Genomic DNA, 18,157 nt, shown 5'->3' on the forward strand with positions numbered 1-18,157 from the left:
AGAGGGCCATTTTAAAATGATCAGGCTATAAGGCTAGAACTTGCAGGTGTGAATTGGGATGATTTTTTTGCAGGGAAATGTACTATGGACATGTGGTCGATGTTTAAGGATCTCTTGCAGGATGTTAGGGATAAATTTGTCCCGGTGAGGAAGATAAAGAATGGTAGGGTAAAGGAACCATGGGTGACAAGTGAGGTGGAAAATCTAGTCAGGTGGAAGAAGGAAGCATACATGAGGTTTAGGAAGCAAGGATCAGATGGGTCTATTGAGGAATATAGGGGAGCAAGAAAGGAGCTTAAGAAGGGGCTGAGAAGAGCAAGAAAGGGGCACGAGAAGGCCTTGGTGAGTAGGATAAAGGAAAACCCCAAGGCATTCTTCAATTATGTGAAGAACAAAAGGATGACAGGAGTGAAGGTAGGACCATTTAGAGATAAAACTGGGAAGATGCTCCTGGAGGCTGTGGAATTGAACGAGGTCCTCAATGAATACTTCTCTGCGGTATTCACCAATGAGAGAGAACTTGATGACGGACGGTGAGGACGATATGAGTGAGGTTGATGTTCTGGAGCATGTTGATATTAAGGGAGAGGAGATGTTGGAGTTGTTAAAATACATTAGGACAGATAAGTCCCTGGAGCCTGACGGAATATTCCCCAGGCTGCTCCACGAGGCAAGGGAAGAGATTGCTGAGCCTCTGGCTAGGATCTTTATGTCCTCGTTGTCCACGGGAATGGTACCAGAGAATTGGAGGGAGGCGAATGTTGTCCCCTTGTTCAAAAAAGATAGTAAGGATAGTCCAGGTAATTATAAACCAGTGAGCCTTATGTCTGTGGTGGGAAAGCTGTTGGAAAAGATTCTTAGAGATAGGATCTATGGGCATTTAGAGAATCATAGTCTGATCAGGGACAGTCAGCATGGTTTTGTGAAGGGCAGATCGTGCCTAACAAGCCTGATAGAGTTCTTTGAGGAGGTGACCAGGCATATAGTTGAGGGTAGTGCAGTGGATGTGATCAACATGGATTTTAGTAAGGCATTTGACAAGGTTCCACACGGTAGGCTTATTCAGAAAGTCAGAAGGCATGGGATCCAGGGAAGTTTGGCCAGGTGGATTCAGAATTGGCTTGCCTGCAGAAGGCAGAGGGTCGTGGTGGAGGGAGAACATTCAGATTGGAGGGTTGTGACTAGTGGTGTCCCACAAGGTTCTGTTCTGGGACCCCTACTTTTCATGATTTTTATTAACGACCTGGATGTGGGGGGTAGAAGGGTGAGTTGGCAAGTTTGCAGACGACACAAAGGTTGGTGGTGTTGTAGATAGTGTAGAGGATTGTCGAAGATTGCAGAGAGACATTGATAGGATGCAGAAGTGGGCTGAGAAGTGGCAGATGGATTTCAACCCATTAGTGTGATTAGTGTAGATTAGCATGCAAACTTAAAGCACATGGTATTGGGGGTATGGTATTGATGTGGATAGAGAATTGGTTGGCAGACAGGAAGCAAAGAGTGGGAGTAAACGGGACCTTTTCAGAATGGCAGGCAGTGACTAGTGGGGTACCGCAAGGCTCAGTGCTGGGACCCCAGTTGTTTACAATATATATTAATGATTTAGACGAGGGAATTAAATGCAGCATCTCCAAGTTTGCGGTTGACACAAAGCTGGGCGGCGGTGTTAGCTGTAAGGTGGATGCTAAGAGGGTGCAGGGTGACTTGGATAGGTTAGGTGAGTGGGCAAATTCATGACAGATGCAATTTAATGTGGATAAATGTGAGGTTATCCACTTTGGTTGCAAGAACAGGAAAACAGATTATTATCTGAATGGTGGCCGATTAGGAAAAGGGGAGGTGCAACGAGACCTTGGTGTCATTGTACACCAGTCATTGAAGGTGGGCATGCAGGTACAGCAGGCGGTGAAAAAGGCAAATGGTATGTTGGCATTCATAGCAAAAGGATTTGAGTACAGGAGCAGGGAGGTTCTACTGCAGTTGTACAAGGCCTTGGTGAGACCACACCTAGAGTATTGTGTGCAGTTTTGGCCCCCTAATCTGAGGAAAGACATTCTTGCCATAGAAGGAGTACAAAGAAGGTTTACCAGATTGATTCCTGGGATGGCAGGACTTTCATATGAAGAAAGACTGGATCGACTAGGCTTATACTCACTGGAATTTAGAAGATTGAGGGGGGATCTTGTTGAAACGTATAAAATTCTAAAGGGATTGGACAGGCTAGATGCAGAAAGATTGTTTCCGATGTTGGGGAAGTCCAGAACGAGGGGTCACAGTTTAAGGATAAAGGGGAAGCCTTTTAGGACCGAGATGAGGAAAAACTTCTTCACACAGAGAGTGGTGAATCTGTGGAATTCTCTGCCACAGGAAACAGTTGAGGCCAGTTCATTGGCTATATTTAAGAGGAAGTTAGATATGGCCCTTGTGGCTAAAGGGATCACGGGGTATGGAGAGAAAGTAGGTACAGGGTTCTGAGTTGGATGATCAGCCATGATCATACTGAATGGCGGTGCAGGCTTGAAGGGCCGAATGGCCTACTCCTGCACCTATTTTCTATGTTTAACCTGGAGAAGTGTGAGGTGGTACTCTTTGGAAGAACAAACTCCAAGGCAGAGTACAAAGTAAATGGCAGGATACTTGGTAGTGTGGAGGAGCAGAGGGATCTAGGGGTACATGTCCACAGATCCCTGAAAGTTGCCTCACAGGTAGATAGGGTAGTTAAGAAAGCTTATGGGGTGTTAGCTTTCATAAGTCGAGGGATAGAGTTTAAGAGACGTGATGTAATGATGCAGCTCTATAAAATTCTGGTTAGGCCACACTTGGAGTACTGTGTCCAGTTCTGGTCGCCTCAGTATAGGAAGGATGTGGAAGCATTGGAAAGGGTACAGAGGAGATTTACCAGGATGCTGCCTGGTTTAGAGAGTATGCATTATGATCAGAGATTAAGGGAGCTAGGACTTTACTCTTTGGAGAGAAGGAGGATGAGAGGAGACATGATAGAGGTGTATGAGATATTAAGAGGAATAGACAGAGTGGACAGCCAGCGCCTCTTCCCCAGGGCACCACAGCTCAGTACAAGAGGACGTGGCTTTAAGGTTAGGGGAGGGAAGTTCAAGGGGGATATTAGTGGAAGGTTTTTCACTCAGAGAGTGGTTGGTATGTGGAATACACTGCCTGAGTCAGTGGTGGAGGGAGATACACTAGTGAAGTTTAAGAGACTACTAGACAGGTATATGGAGGAATTTAAGGGGGGGAGGGTTATATGGGAGGCGGGGTTTGAGGGTCGGCACAATATTGTGGGCCAAAGGGCCAGTAATGTGCTGTACTGTTCTATGTTCTATGTTCTTAGACAAGAACAAGCAGCGGTTCTGAGTAATTAAGTTTCATGTAATTTTTTTTCTGTTAGTACATAGCTAGTACACTAAGAATGGGTTTGGAGGTAGCGGTATGTTCTTTGTGTGAGATGTAGGAACTCTCGGAGACCTCCAGTTTCTCTGATAACCTACATCTGCAAGAAATACACCAAGCTGCAGCTCCTTAGAGACCATGTTAAGGAACTAGCATTGCAGCTGGATGATCTTTGGCTCCTACAGATAAATGAGGAGGTGATGGATCAGAGCTGCAGGGAGGTAGTCACACCTAAGTTGCAGGAGGCAGGTAGCCGGGTGACTGTCAGGAGAGGGAAAGGGAATTAGCAGCCAGTACAGAGTACCCCTGTGGCCATTCCCCTCACTACTAAGTATACCACTTTCCTGTACTGTTGGGGGACGACCGACGGGGGAACTGCAGCGACTACGTCTCTGGCACTGAGTCTGACTCTGTAGCTTAGAAGGGAAAGAGAGAGAGAAGAGGAGTGCAGTAGAAATAGGGGATTCCCTTGTTAGAGGAGCAGAAAGAAGATTCTGGGAACATGAAAGAGACATTTGAAAGGAAGTATGTTCCTTCCCAGCTGCCGAGGTCAGGATGTCTCAGAGCAGATTCATGGCTCCGTTTGTGAAAGAGATATTGAGCTGATCGCCGTGAGTATGAGGCCATATTACCTGCCTCAGGAATTCGCAAGCGTCATTGTGGTGAATGTGTACGTCCCGCCGCGTGCCGACGCAACGGTAGCATGTGACGTCATCAGCTCCGCTGTTGCTAGGCTTCAGACACAGCACCCTGAGGCACTGGTGATAATTACAGGGGACTTCAACCATGTGACCTTGGACAAGACACTACCTGCTTTCTCCCAGTACGTGGATTGCTACACCAGGGGTAATAGGACTATTGACCTACTGTATGCAAACGTAGAGGAGGCATATAGTGCATCCCCACTGCCTTCATTGGGGAAAGCTGATCACAACCTGGTTTTGTTACAGCCCAGATATAAATCAATTGTGATGAGGCATCCCACTACCACACGCTCTTTTAGGAAGTGGACTCCTGAAGCTGAACAGGCCCTGAGAGACTGCTTCGGTACTACTAACTGGGATGTACTGCAAGGGGGGCTCTGTGGGGGCGTTGAGGAGGTCACTGAATGCACAACGGACTATATTAACTTTTGTGTGGATGCAGTTGTCCCTGTTAGAACTGTTCGCTGCTATCCCAATAATAAGCCCTGGATCACTAGTCACATCAAAGGCCTCCTAAACCAGAAGAAGAGGGCCTTTAAAGATGGTGATCGGTTGGAGCTTAAAAGAGTTCAGAAGGAACTCTTATCTGTACTCTTAGGGGGGCAAAGGAGCAGTATAGGAGGAAGCTAGAACAAAAGCTGCAGAAAAAAAGCATGAAGGAGGTGTGGGATGGGATGAAGATCATCACCGGATGCGGTGCAAAGCGGAGGGCGAACATAAGTGGAGATGTGGAGAAAGCGAACCAGCTGAACAACTTCTTCAACAGGTTCGACAGCTCAATCTCATCCTCACTGCAGAAATCCACACCAGGCTTACTTCCCTCACAGGAGAATAGCCACTCACAGGAGACCTTGCCCACGCCCAGGATTACGGCTGCACAGGTGGAAGGTCAACTGAGGAAGATCTGTACCAGCAAGGCGGCTGGACCGGATGGAGTTTCCCCACGATTACTGAGGGCCTGTGCGACTGAGCTGGGAGAACCACTACAGCGCATCTTCAACATGAGCCTGGAGCAGAGAAGAGTACCCAGACAGTGGAAAACATCCTGTATTGTCCCGGTACCGAAGAAACCACAACCAAAGGAGTTGAATGACTTCAGACTTGTTGCCTTGACGTCGCACGTGATGAAGACCATGGAGCGGCTGATAATACAGAATCTGAGGCCACAAACCAGGCACGCCCAGGATCCTCTTCAGTTTGCGTATAAGGAGAAGGTGGGAGTGGAGGATGCTATCACGTATTTGCTGCACAAATCACTCTCTCACCTAGAGGGGGTCAGTTGTGCTGTGAGGATTACATTCCTTGACTTCTCTAGTGCCTTTAACACCATCCAGCCCAAGATCTTAAGGCACAAACTAACGGAGATGGGAGTAGACTCTCACATGGTGGATTGGATAGTGGACTACTTGACAGATAGACCTCAGTATGTGCGGTTGGGAGACTGTAGGTCTGACACGGTGGTCAGCAGCACAGGGGCGCCGCAGGGAACCGTACTCTCTCCGGTCCTGTTCACCCTGTACACATCAGACTTCCAATATAACTCAGAGTCCTGCCATGTGCAGAAGTTCGCTGATGACACGGCCATAGTGGGGTGTGTCAGGAATGGACAGGAGGAGGAGTATAGGAAACTGATACAGGACTTTGTGATATGGTGCAACTCAAACTACCTGCGTCTCAATATCACCAAGACCAAGGAGATGGTGGTGGACTTTAGGAGATCTAGGCCTCATATGGAGCCAGTGATCATTAATGGAGAATGTGTGGAGCAGGTTAAGACCTACAAGTATCTGGGAGTACAGTTAGACGAGAAGCTAGACTGGACTGCCAACACAGATGCCTTGTGCAGGAAGGCACAGAGTCGACTGTACTTCCTAAGAAGGTTGGCGTCATTCAATGTCTGTAGTGAGATGCTGAAGATGTTCTATAGGTCAGTTGTGGAGAGCGCCCTCTTCTTTGTGGTGGCGTGTTGGGGAGGAAGCATTAAGAAGAGGGACGCCTCACGTCTTAATAAGCTGGTAAGGAAGGCGGGCTCTGTCGTGGGCAAAGTACTGGAGAGTTTAACATCGGTAGCTGAGCGAAGGGCGCTGAGTAGGCTACGGTCAATTATGGATAACTCTGAACATCCTCTACATAGCACCATCCAGAGACAGAGAAGCAGTTTCAGCGACAGGTTACTATCGATGCAATGCTCCTCAGACAGGATGAAGAGGTCAATACTCCCCAATGCCATTAGGCTTTACAATTCTACCGCCAGGACTTAAGAACTTTTTAAAGCTATTATTAATGCTTTTTGAGATGGTGATTTAGATGGCATATCATATTTTTTTTCTGAGTTAAGTATTGTATGTAATTAGTTTTGCTACAACAAGTGTATGGGACATTGGAAAAAAGTTGAATTTCCCCATGGGGATGAATAAAGTATCTATCTATCTATCTATCTATCTATCATTCTAACGAGAGAGGAAGAATGGCAGGAAGTTGTGTTACATGTTGGTACCAACAACATAAGTAGGAAAAGAGAGAAAATAAGGAGTTAGGCAGAAAGCTAAAAAGCAGGATCTCCAGGGTTGCTGCCTGAGCCACGTGCCAGTGAGGGTAAATAGGATGATTTGGCAAATGAAATACTGGCTGAAGAATTACTGCAGAGGGCAGGGTTTCAGATTTCTGGATCATTGGGATCTCTTCTGAGGAAAGTATGACCTGGACAAAAAGGAGGAGTACACCTTAACGTATTCTTGCGGGTAGGTTTGCTAGAGCTGTGGGGGAGGATTTAGACAAATCTGGCAGGAGGACGGGAACCAGAGTGATGGGACTGAGGTTGGGGCAGTTGATATACAACAAAATGTAGTGTGTGGTGAGACTCTGAGGAAAGGCAGGCAGATGATCTGGCAAAATTGCAGTCAATGAGATGTGTTAATGTGTAACAGGGAGCCTAAATCAAAGAGGGTGATGAATACAGAATTGAAGGTGTTATATTTGAATGCATGCAGAATTTGGAATAAGGCAGATTATCCTCTAGTGCAGTTAGAGATTCTCAGATATGATGTGGGCACCTCTGAGTCATGGCTGGAAAAAAATCATAATCCAAGGATACACATTGTTTCGAAAGGACAGGCAGGTAGGTGGTGGGGTGGGGGGTGAGGTGGCTATGTTGGTAAAAAATGAAATCTAATCCTTAGAAGGACGTGACTTAGGATCAGAAGCTGTAGAATGCTTGCGGGTAGAGTTAAGAAACTGCAAGAGTAGAAAGACCCTGATGGAAATTATATATAGGCCTCCAAACATTAGCTAGGATGTGGGATACAAATTACAAAGAGAGATAGAAAAGGCATGTAAAAAGGGCAACGTTGTGATAATCATGGAGGATTTCAATATGAAGATAGATTGGGAAAATTAGGTTGGTGCTGGAACCTAAGAGAGGGAATTTGTAGAATGTCTATGAGTTAGCATTTTAGATCAGCTTGTGTTTGAATCCATAAGGGGAATGGCAGTTCTGTATTGGGTGTTATGTAATGACCCTGATTTGATTATGGGATTTAAGGTAAAGGAACCCTTAGAAGTCAGTGATCATATTTTGAGAGAATTCACTCTGCCATATGAGGAGAAGCTAAAATTTGATGTATCAGTATAACACTGGAGTAAAGGGAATTACAGAGGTGAGAGAGAAGAGGTGGCCAAAGTTGATTGGAAGGGGACAGTAGCAGTGATGATGGAAGAACAGTAATGGCTGGTGTTTCTGGAGGAAATTCAGAAGGTGCAAGAATGATATTATACATCCCAAAGAAAGCAACTGTCGCTGACAATGGAAGTCGAAAAGACAGAAAAGCAAAAGAGGGTACTTAATATTACAAAAATTAGTGGGAGGGTAGAAGATTGGGAAGCTTTTAAGAATCAACAGATGGCAATTAAAAAAGCCATGAACAGAGAAAAGATTAAATAGGAAGGTAAGCTCACCAATAATAAAAAAGAGGACACAAAAGGTTTTTTCAGATATACTTATAAAGAGTAAAAGAGAAATTATAGTGGATATTGGACCACTGGAAAATGACACTGAGAGGCAGTAATGGAGGGCAAAGAAATGGTGGACAAACTTCATAAGTATGTTGTGTCAGTCTCCACTGTGGAAGACACTTACAGAATGTCAGAAATGCGTAAGTGTCGGGACAGGAGTGTTGTTACTAATATAAAGGAGAAAGTGCTTGTGAACTGAAAAGTCTGAAGATAGATAAGTTACCTGGACCTGATGGACTATGCACCACATTTCTGAAAGAGATAGTTGAAAAGATTATAAAGGCATTAGTAATGAGCTTTCAAGAATCATTAGATTCTGGCATGGTACCGTAGGACTGGAAACTTACAAATGTCACTCCACCCTTTAAGAAGGGAGGGAGGCAGAAGAAAGGAGCTTATAGGCCTATTAGCCCAACTTCAGTGGTTGGAAAGATGTTGGAGTCTATTATTAAGAATGAGATTTGGGGTACTTGGAGACACATGATAACATAGGCCAAAGTCAGCATGGTTTCATTAAAGGGAAACCTTGCCTGACAAATCTGTTGGAATTCTTTAAGGAAATACAGGCAGGGATAGACAAAGGAGAGTCAGCAGTTGTTGTTTGTTTGGATTTTCAAAAGGCCTTTGACAAGGTGCCACACATGAGGCTATTTAACAAGATAAGAGCCCATGGCGTTACAGGAAAGATATTAGCATTGGGTTGAAACAAAAGAAAATCTACAGATGCTGGAAATCCAAGCAATACGCACAAAATGTTGGAGAAACTGAGCAGGCCAGGCAGCATCTATGGAAAAGAATACAGCTGACATTTCAGGTCAAGACCCTTTAGCAGTCATTCCACTGAATATCAACCCCTTGACATTGATGCCAAAATTCTTCAGGGTAGTTTGCTAGGCCCAATCATTTGTTGCTTCATTAGTGACTTTCCTTTCATCCTAAAGTCAGAAGTAAAGATGTTTGTACCATGTTTATTTTGCATTCACAGCTCCTTAGATAAGCAACAGCCCATGCTTGCTTATTAGTCCTTACCTATACATTGTCTGGTACAAAGCATAGAGTAAAAATGACAGTTTCACCACGTGGTCTTGACTTTTATTGACAGTGCCAGTGTTTTGCCACCCATTAATATTTGCATCTTCAGCAATTTAATTTGTTGGACACCATCCCTTCATCAAAATTATTAATGAGGATTGGATTTAGTTGAGGACCTAGCAATGATTCTCATATTACCACACCAGTAATAACCCATCTTGCTGAAAATGCTCTATATATTCCTATTCTCTTTCCTGTCTGTAAACTAGTTCTTTATGCAGCAAATATATCATTCCTAATTCCATAAGGAGTTATCTTATGCAGAGACTTTGGGTGATGTTGGTGGCTGTAGGAGGGCATTTATTCTTCCAAAGAAGAAGCATGATGCAGAGGCAGCATCTGTGACATTTTCCCAGTACTTTGAGGTGCTTGCAGTAGTAATCCTGGTACCAGGTGCATATAGAGGATACCCAATATACAAGATACACTCAACTGGCTACATTGGGCAGGCTAGATAGCTCTCAGAATTGTTCACATGAGAAAGGCTCCTGATATGGACACTCCTGCATTCTGCCTCATAGAGTTTACCAGGTAGACAGTTTTGTGCTGTCAGAGATCTTGATCTTCTCAACCTATCAAAAGGCAACATTAAATGCATTGAAGCATGGAAACATAGAAAACCTACAGCACAGTACAGGCCCTTCGGCCCAAAAAGCTTTACCTTAAAAATTAGCTAGGGTTACCCATAGCCCTCTGTTCTTCTGAGCGCCATGTACCTATCCAGGAATCTCTTAAAAGACCCTATCATATCCACCTCCACCACCATCGCTGGCAGCCCATTCCATGCACTCACCACTCTCTGCGTAAAAAACTTACCCCTGACATCTCCTCTGTACCTACTTCCTAACAACTTAAAACTGTGCCCTCTCATGCTAGCCATTCCAGCCCTGGGAAAAAGCCTCTGATTATCCACACAATCAATGCCTCTCATCATCTTATACACCTCTATCAGATCACCTCTCATCCTCCATCGCTCCAAGGAGAAAAGGCCAAACCCATTCAACCTATTCTCATAAGGCATGCTCCCCAATCCAGGCAACATCCTTGTAAATCTCCTCTGCACCCTTTCTATGGTTACCACATCCTTCCTATAGTGAGGCAACCAGAACTGAGCACAGTACTCCAAGTGGGGTCTGACCAGGGTCCTATATAGCTGCAACATTACCTCTCGGCTCCTAAACTCAATCCCACGATAAATGGGGGCCAATGCACCATATGCCTTCTTAACCACAGAGTCAACCTGCGCAGCAGCTTTGAGTGTCCTGTGAACTCAGTCCCCAAGATCCCTCTGATCCTCCACACTGCCAAGAGTCTTACCATTAATACTATATTCTACCATCATATTTGACCTACCAGAATGAACCACCTCACACTTATCTGGATTGAACTCCATCTGCTACTTCTCAGTCCAGTTTTGCATCCTATCAATGTCCCACTGCAACCTCTGATAGCCCTCCACACTATCCACAACACCCCTAACCTTTGTGTCATTGGCAAACTTACCATCCCTCCACTTCCTCATCCAGGTCATTTATAAAAATCACGAAGAGCAGGGGTCCCAGAACAGATCCCTGAGGCACTCCACTGGTCACCGACCTCCATGCAGAATATGACCCATCTACAACCACCCTTTGCCCTCTGTGGGCAAGCCAGTTCAGGATCCACAAAGCAATGTCCCCTTGGATCCCATGCCTCCTTACTTTCTCAATAAGCCTTGCATGTGGTATCTTGTCAAGTGCCTTGCTGAAATCCATATACACTACATCTACTGCTCTTCCTTCATCAATGTGTTTAGTCACATCCTCAAAAAATTAAATCAGGCTCGTAAGGCACGACCTGCCTCTCACAAAGCCATGCTGACTACTCCTAATCATATTATGTCTCTCCAAATGTTCATAAATCCTGCCTCTCAGGATCTTCTCCATCAACTTACCAACCACTGAGCTAAGCCTCTCTGGTCTTTAATTTCCTGGACTGTCTCTACTCCCTTTCTTGAATAATAGAACAACATCCGCAACCCTACAATCCTCCGGAATCTCTCCCAACCCCATTGATGATGCAATGATCATCTCCAGAGGCTCAGCGATCTCCTTCCTCGCCTCCCACAGTAGCCTGGGGTACATCTCATCCGGTCCCGGTGACTTATCCAACTTGATGCTTTCCAAAAGCTCCTGCGCATCCTCTTTCTTAATATCTACATGTTCAAGCTTTTCAGTCCACTGTAAGTCATCCCTACAATCGCCAAGATCCTTTTCCATAGTGAATACTGAAGCAAAGTACTCATTAAGTTCCTCTGCTATCTCCTCCAGTTTCATACATCGGTATGAAGATGAAGTTCTATGGGCAGACAAATTGGAGGAGAGTGCTACACAGTTCCTCCCACTTGCTGGGATCACAAGGCACACATAAGAGTAAAGCAACTAATATCATCAAGGACCACTCCCACCCCAGTCTTCTCTCCTCTGCACTCTCCCATTGGGCAGAAGATACAAATATTTGAGAGCACGAACCATCAGACTCAAGGACAGCTTCTATCCCACTGTTATCAGGCATTTGTTTGGACCTTTCATACAGAAAAAGATGAACTCTTGATCTCCCAATCTATTTTGTTGTTGTCCTTGCACTTTATTTGGCTACTTGCCCTACACTATATCTTTCACTGCAACAATGCATTCTGCATTGTGTTTTCTTTTCGCTGCCTCAATATAATTATGTATGACACGATCAAGCTGGATGACATTTTATTTTATTTTATTTAGTGATGCGGCGCAGAGTACATCCTCCTGGCCCTTCGAGCTACGCCACCTCAGCAACCTTACAGCACCAATTAGCCCCAACCTAATCACGGGACAATTTGCAATGATCAGTTAACCTACCTGGCACACCTTTGGATTGTGGGAAGAAATTGGAGCACCCAGGGAAAACTCACACATTCCATGGGGAAGACAGGAGAAGGCATGAGATTGGGTCTGAGAGGAAAATTGGATTAGCCTTAATGAAATGGCAGAGCAGGCTGATGGGCCAAATGGCCTAATTCTTTTCTAATATTTTATGGTCTTGTGGACATACAGAGACTCCTCACAGAACTGCACCAGAATTAAACTTGAACTTTGGAACACTCCAAGCTATAATAGTGTCATGACATGTGAAAAAAACTTTTCACTATCACAGTACATGTGACAATAATAAACCAATAAACCCAGTAAACTAAAAAAGACGTGTAGTGATTAAATATGTTTGCTGATGATACAAAGCTGAATGGCAGTGTGAGTTGTAAGGGGAATACAGAGAGGCTTCCAAGGAAGAAAGGCAGGTTAAGTGATTGTGCGAATATAGAGAGAATGGAATATAATTCAGTTAAAATAGTAAATAAACTGTATTACCTAAAGAATGAACAAAAATTATTCAGATGGCTTCACACTTATATTCTAATCCTGAAATACGTGCCAATATATTATTTTGTGCCAAAGTTCAAGAGGCTGCTTGACCTGTTGTGTGTATCTAACATTTTAAAATTTTATTTTAAATAAGGAATAGTAGTATATAGCAAGTTGATGAACTGAGATGCATATTCACAATTTATGCTTAGTTATTCAGTTATTGTTATGTACAGTGAAAATACGATTTTACTTCATGAGAACAAAGTGCCACGTAAAACATGTGTAGTCAATTTACCACAGCGGTCCATTATTGACACTTACAAGACAAAGCTAAACTTCCAGTCTCTCTCAAACTTACTTTTAGAATCACCTATAATTTTTTTAAAGGAAATTACTCTTTTTCTTTCCCTAACCAATTACTTAAAATTTGCTTTGCATGCAAATTGCACTGATATAATCAACAAAATTATTGAAATTGAAATTTCATATAAAATCTAAATTACTATTTTCTAATCTGTTTTTCAATTGTCAGGCAATTTCAAGCATGGATTTCAAAGGACTTTTTATTATTATCAGATTTCACCCACTTCATCAGAATCTTTGTCTTTATTTTTATATTTGGGTCATTATCATTATTGGTGTTGCTTTATGTAAATAAACATTGTTTCCTGGCACTTTACAGCATTGGTGGCTGATGCAGCACCTATACCAATACTTACAAAAGATCACCAGGAAATCGATATGTGTTTCAGAATTCCTATTAGAAACACTGCTGAATTTTGGCGTAAACTATTTTAAAGGGGCTGTTTTGCCAAAAGTTTTAAACTTTGCTAAAGTATGCTATGAAAAATTGTGATACTACAGTTTGATCAATTATCCATTATTTTGTATTTTCCATTTTCCTTCATTTATATTGTCTAATATTCAGAAAACAATAAAATTATGAACTTGGAGTCAGAATAGTCCACTCAATTTCATGAGCTTTATCTACTAATTAATAAGATCATGGCTGATTTGATTGCATTGATAACCTTTCAATCTCTTGCTGGTACAGGAGGGAGGACTTTGTGTAAATGGATCACTGGCCTCTTTTCCACGGCATCTGGGAGCTATGCAAAGAAGTATGGATTGAACCTATTCTGGGTGGGCATCAATATCCTCTCAGGCAGGTTTCCTAGTGCTATTCTGGAGTGTTTAAACCAATCTGGTAGGAGGATCAGAAACAGAGTGGTAGGTCAGCAATTGGACGGATTGAAGGGATGGTAAATGTTAGGTTGTGTAAGGCTGGAAGGAAGCTCAGGCAATCCAAGTTAATGAACATGTTGGAGCAACAGGATGAAGTATATTAATTTCAAAGCAAAGGGAGAAGGACAAGACTGACAGCCTAATGTTTCAGGGTTCAGATACTACATATGAGATGGAGAGGAATGTAAAATAATAATAATAACGAATACTTAATTGATCCCAAGTACAAAATTCTTTTGTTACAGCAGCAATATTTAAAAACACACTTAACGGTGTGCAGACTTAACTAATAATAAAGTGAAGAAGAATAATATACACAGTAATAATTTACCAATGTGCAATAATAATATACAATATAATAAAACAGAGACTATTGTATTATGATGTGTGTTCACTTGTCACACAGAGATGAACTGTTGTATATGCTTTTGCATTTGGTAGGAGTGATTTTCTGTAGCAATCCTTGTGACAGTGGAGCTGAATGAATCTGGTCAAAAGGAGTTGGACAACTGATTACACACATGCAATAATCTGGACAGTTCATCCAGTGAGTTAATATGGGTAGAGCTCCGAAAGGTTCCATCATTGGGGCTACACAATAGGCCTCCCAGTAGCCAGTGGGAGAAAGAGGAACAGACACATATGCAGACTATGGAAAGATGTTAAACTGACAGGGTATTTGAAGTGGGTGACTCTAAATTAACTGAGACCACCTTGGCACCAGAGACTTAGATGGGCCAGAATTTGTTAGGAGCATCCAGGGAACCCTTGACACAATAAATAGATAATCCAGCAGCAAAGGGGCCACACTAGACATTTTATAGGGAAATTATCCTGGCCAGGTGATTGGAGTTTCAGTGAAAGAGCACTTTGGGAACAATGATCATAAGACTATAAATCTTAAGTTGGTTGCGAATAAGAATAGGACTGGACCTCAGGGCAAAGTACTACATTTGGGAAAGACTTAATTAAGCAGTATTAGGCAGGAGCTGCAAAGTGTAGATTTGAAGCTGCTGTTACCAGGTAGGTTCATATTTGACATCTGGGAGTTGTTTAAATCCTTCTGTTGTTTGTGATTTGGACAAAAATGTGGATAATCTGATTTATAAGTTTACAGATGTCAGAGTTATGAATAAGATCATAAGACCATAAGAGATAGGAGCAGAATGAGGTGATTTGGTCCATTGAGTCTGTTCTGCCATTTCATCGTGGCTGATCTATTTTCCATCTCAGCCCCATTCTCCTCATACCCCAAGGTAATTTTGGGGTGAAAAGGTATGGCCCCCTGAAAATTGCAACACAAGTAGTTAAGGTGATGAAGAAGGTTTATGGCCTTCATGGTTTTGAGTATAGAAGTTGAGAAGTTATGTTTCAGCTATATAAAAGTTTGGTTAGCCATTTACTGAGTTAAGTATTGTATGTAATTAGTTTTGCTACAACAAGTGTATGGGACATTGGAAAAAAAAAAGTTGAATTTCCCCATGGGGATGAATAAAGTATCTATCTATCTATCTATCTATTTGGAGCATTGTGTGCATTTCTGGTTGCTACTTTGCAGAAAGGGTGCAGAAGAAGTTCACCAGGATGTTGCCTGGATTAAAAGAATCTTAGCTAGAGGACAAAGTTGATTTATATGAATTGGGGTTTTTTTCTGGAATGTCAGGGGCTGATGATAACCTAATTGAAGTAAATACAATTATGAGAGATAGAGATAGGGTAGATTGTCTTTTTTTTCCCAGGGTAAAAATGTTAAATACTAGTGGGCACAGGCAGGAAGTAGAGGTCTATGGACTGTCTGCGGCCAAATGGGATTATTTTGGTTCAGCATAATGCTCAACACAGACGGCATTGAGCTGAGTAGACGGTCCCTGTGCTGTACTATGTTATGTATTTTGTTAGTAAGTATCTATCTACTTTTGTAATAAATAGGCAATGATTCTGTATCCAGCACCTTCTAAGGAAGGCAGTTTGAAAGACTTTTTACCCTTTGAAAGAATAATTTTCACCTAATTTCTGCCATAAATAGGTGACCCCTTATCCTTAGACTGTGACTCCTTGTTCTAGATTATTCCACAAGAAGAAACATCCAACCTGTCAAACCCCTCAGGATCTTACCTACTTTTGGGGTGTTGGAGTTCGGAATTCAATTCCAGCATCATCTGTAAGGAGCCTGTACGCCCTCCCCGTGGAATGCGTGGGTTTTTCCCAGGTTCCCCAGTTTCCTCCCACGCTCCAAATATATAATGGGTAGGTTAATTGATCATTGTTAATTGTCCGATGATTAGGTTAGGATTAAACTGAGGTTGACGGTGGTTGCTGAGGCGACACAAATAGAAGGGCCTGCTGCTCCTTGTATTGATAAATAAATTAAATACTGCAGTGAAGTTATCTCTCAGCCTTCCAATGCAGTGTATTACAGTAAATACAAGCCTAGCTTGTCCAGCCTCTCCTCTTAATACAACTCAAACCACTCCAGATATCAGTCTCGTAAACCTTCTCTGAACTGCTTTTCATAAATAAGGAAACCAATACTGTAACAGTACTCAAAAGTGTTTTCACCAAACCCTATATAATTGAAGCATAATTTTCTACTTTTGTATCTTGCAGCACCTACATACTAGTTTTGATGACTACTGCACAAGAGAGTCAGTTTCTTTTGAAGCTCTGAGTCCTGAATTCTCTCTCATTCAGATAGGATAATTTTATTTATTTTTCCTGCCAAAGGGATTAGTTTTATAAATTCCAGCATTATACCGTACTTACTTGCCAAATTTTGCCAGTCACTGATAACTCCAGTGGAAATTTCCAACTGATGTCAAAATCAGAAAAAGGTTGTTTATTGGACTTTGTTCATGTTGCACTTGCTTAATGCTGAAAAATACACCCATATACAATCTAATTTCTAGTTAAAATTATATATTAATTAATAATTGAGGATTTCACCCACTGAAACAAATACCATATAAAGGATATACTGATATAGATGTATATGCATAAATAACATTCTCAGCCTGCCTGCCCAGAAATATTATCAGTAGTCCTCCATCTCTGAACCTATTTGGCTTGAAGCATCTCAATATCCAGCAACCTAACAACTATGAGGAACTTTAATAGTTTAAATATTTCAGAAATGTACTGTGAAGTTTCTTAGAACAATTGAATTTGAATCAAATAATTAAGAAGAACTTTTCTGAAACTTTTACAAAAAAAATTAGTTGACAAACATATTAAATACAATAAATTATTGTAAAATTATTTTTAAAGAGTTGTCTCTCCTTCCCTTTTCCTCTTAATGTAAAGTTCTGCAATCCCTCTTGAAATCAATGGAGAGTAAACTGGCACTGGATCGAAAAGGTGATTTCCCCAAAGTATTGGTGGGAAACACTAGCAAGGCTGGGCTCTGTCACTTGATCCCATGTAGAATCCAGTGCTGAAGCACACTGACAGATTTGGTCCTATAAATTATTTTCATGTTTGACAGGACATGTGTATAAGTCCAGAATATACTGCTGTTGAACAGCTAAACACAGCAGTTCCATTTGGAAACAATAACATAATCCAGCAAGATGTAGCCCCTTTGTTTTCCCAGCATTCATGTGATGTATGTATGCATCAAAATTACTATAATACATTCTCAGTAATGTTATCCCACAAGAATTTGATTTGGCCGAACATACTGGTTAGCAAATGCTTACATGAAATAAATCAAAAATATTGCACAACAAATACTAATCTGGGTGCAATTGAAGACCGTAGGTCTGTCTAGTGGTTCAGATTAGTATCTGCAAATGATACTCAAATTTCTCTGTAGCACCCTTGATTGACCTGCGCAGCTTGATTTTGCTCCTGGCTTCTACCATCTCTTATTCAGTATGTGTAAGTGGAAAGGCTGGGATGATTGTTATTTTTCTCTATAAACATGTATCTGCACATTGTCTAAGCCAGGCTTGCCACAGGGTGAGGCAAATTGAAAAAACAATATTTCACTTTCCAGACTGAATCATTATGTTTGGATATAAAAGAGGAAACAAAAACATGTTTCCCACAGAGTGTATTCACCATATGGTGCACACAATATTTATTTTCACTCCTCAGTAAGTATTAAAATGCTGGACACCAGGTTCTGGCAGCAGGCTAAATGATTGATATTTTCTCATTGGCTGAACAGAAACTAGATTTTTGCAATTTACAGATTTGTTTTGAGGATTCTCAAATGATACGATATTCAAAGTCTTTAGTATAGGAATACTGCTAACTCGTGGCAATGTATAGAATCTTTTGTTCTCAAGAGAATCCAGTAATTCCTGCAGTAATGGG

The 18,157-nt window shown here is 42.1% G+C and overlaps 1 protein-coding gene across 4 annotated transcripts in view; it reads left to right on the plus strand.

Moving 5' to 3' along the window:
- nbeaa (neurobeachin a) overlaps window positions 1–18,157 on the plus strand; it is a 772,475-nt gene that overhangs the window by 714,607 nt on the left and 39,711 nt on the right. The gene's annotated exons all lie outside the window — the stretch shown is intronic.

The sequence above is a fragment of the Hemitrygon akajei genome, chromosome 4 (assembly GCF_048418815.1).
Source record: "Hemitrygon akajei chromosome 4, sHemAka1.3, whole genome shotgun sequence".
NCBI lineage: Eukaryota > Metazoa > Chordata > Chondrichthyes > Myliobatiformes > Dasyatidae > Hemitrygon > Hemitrygon akajei.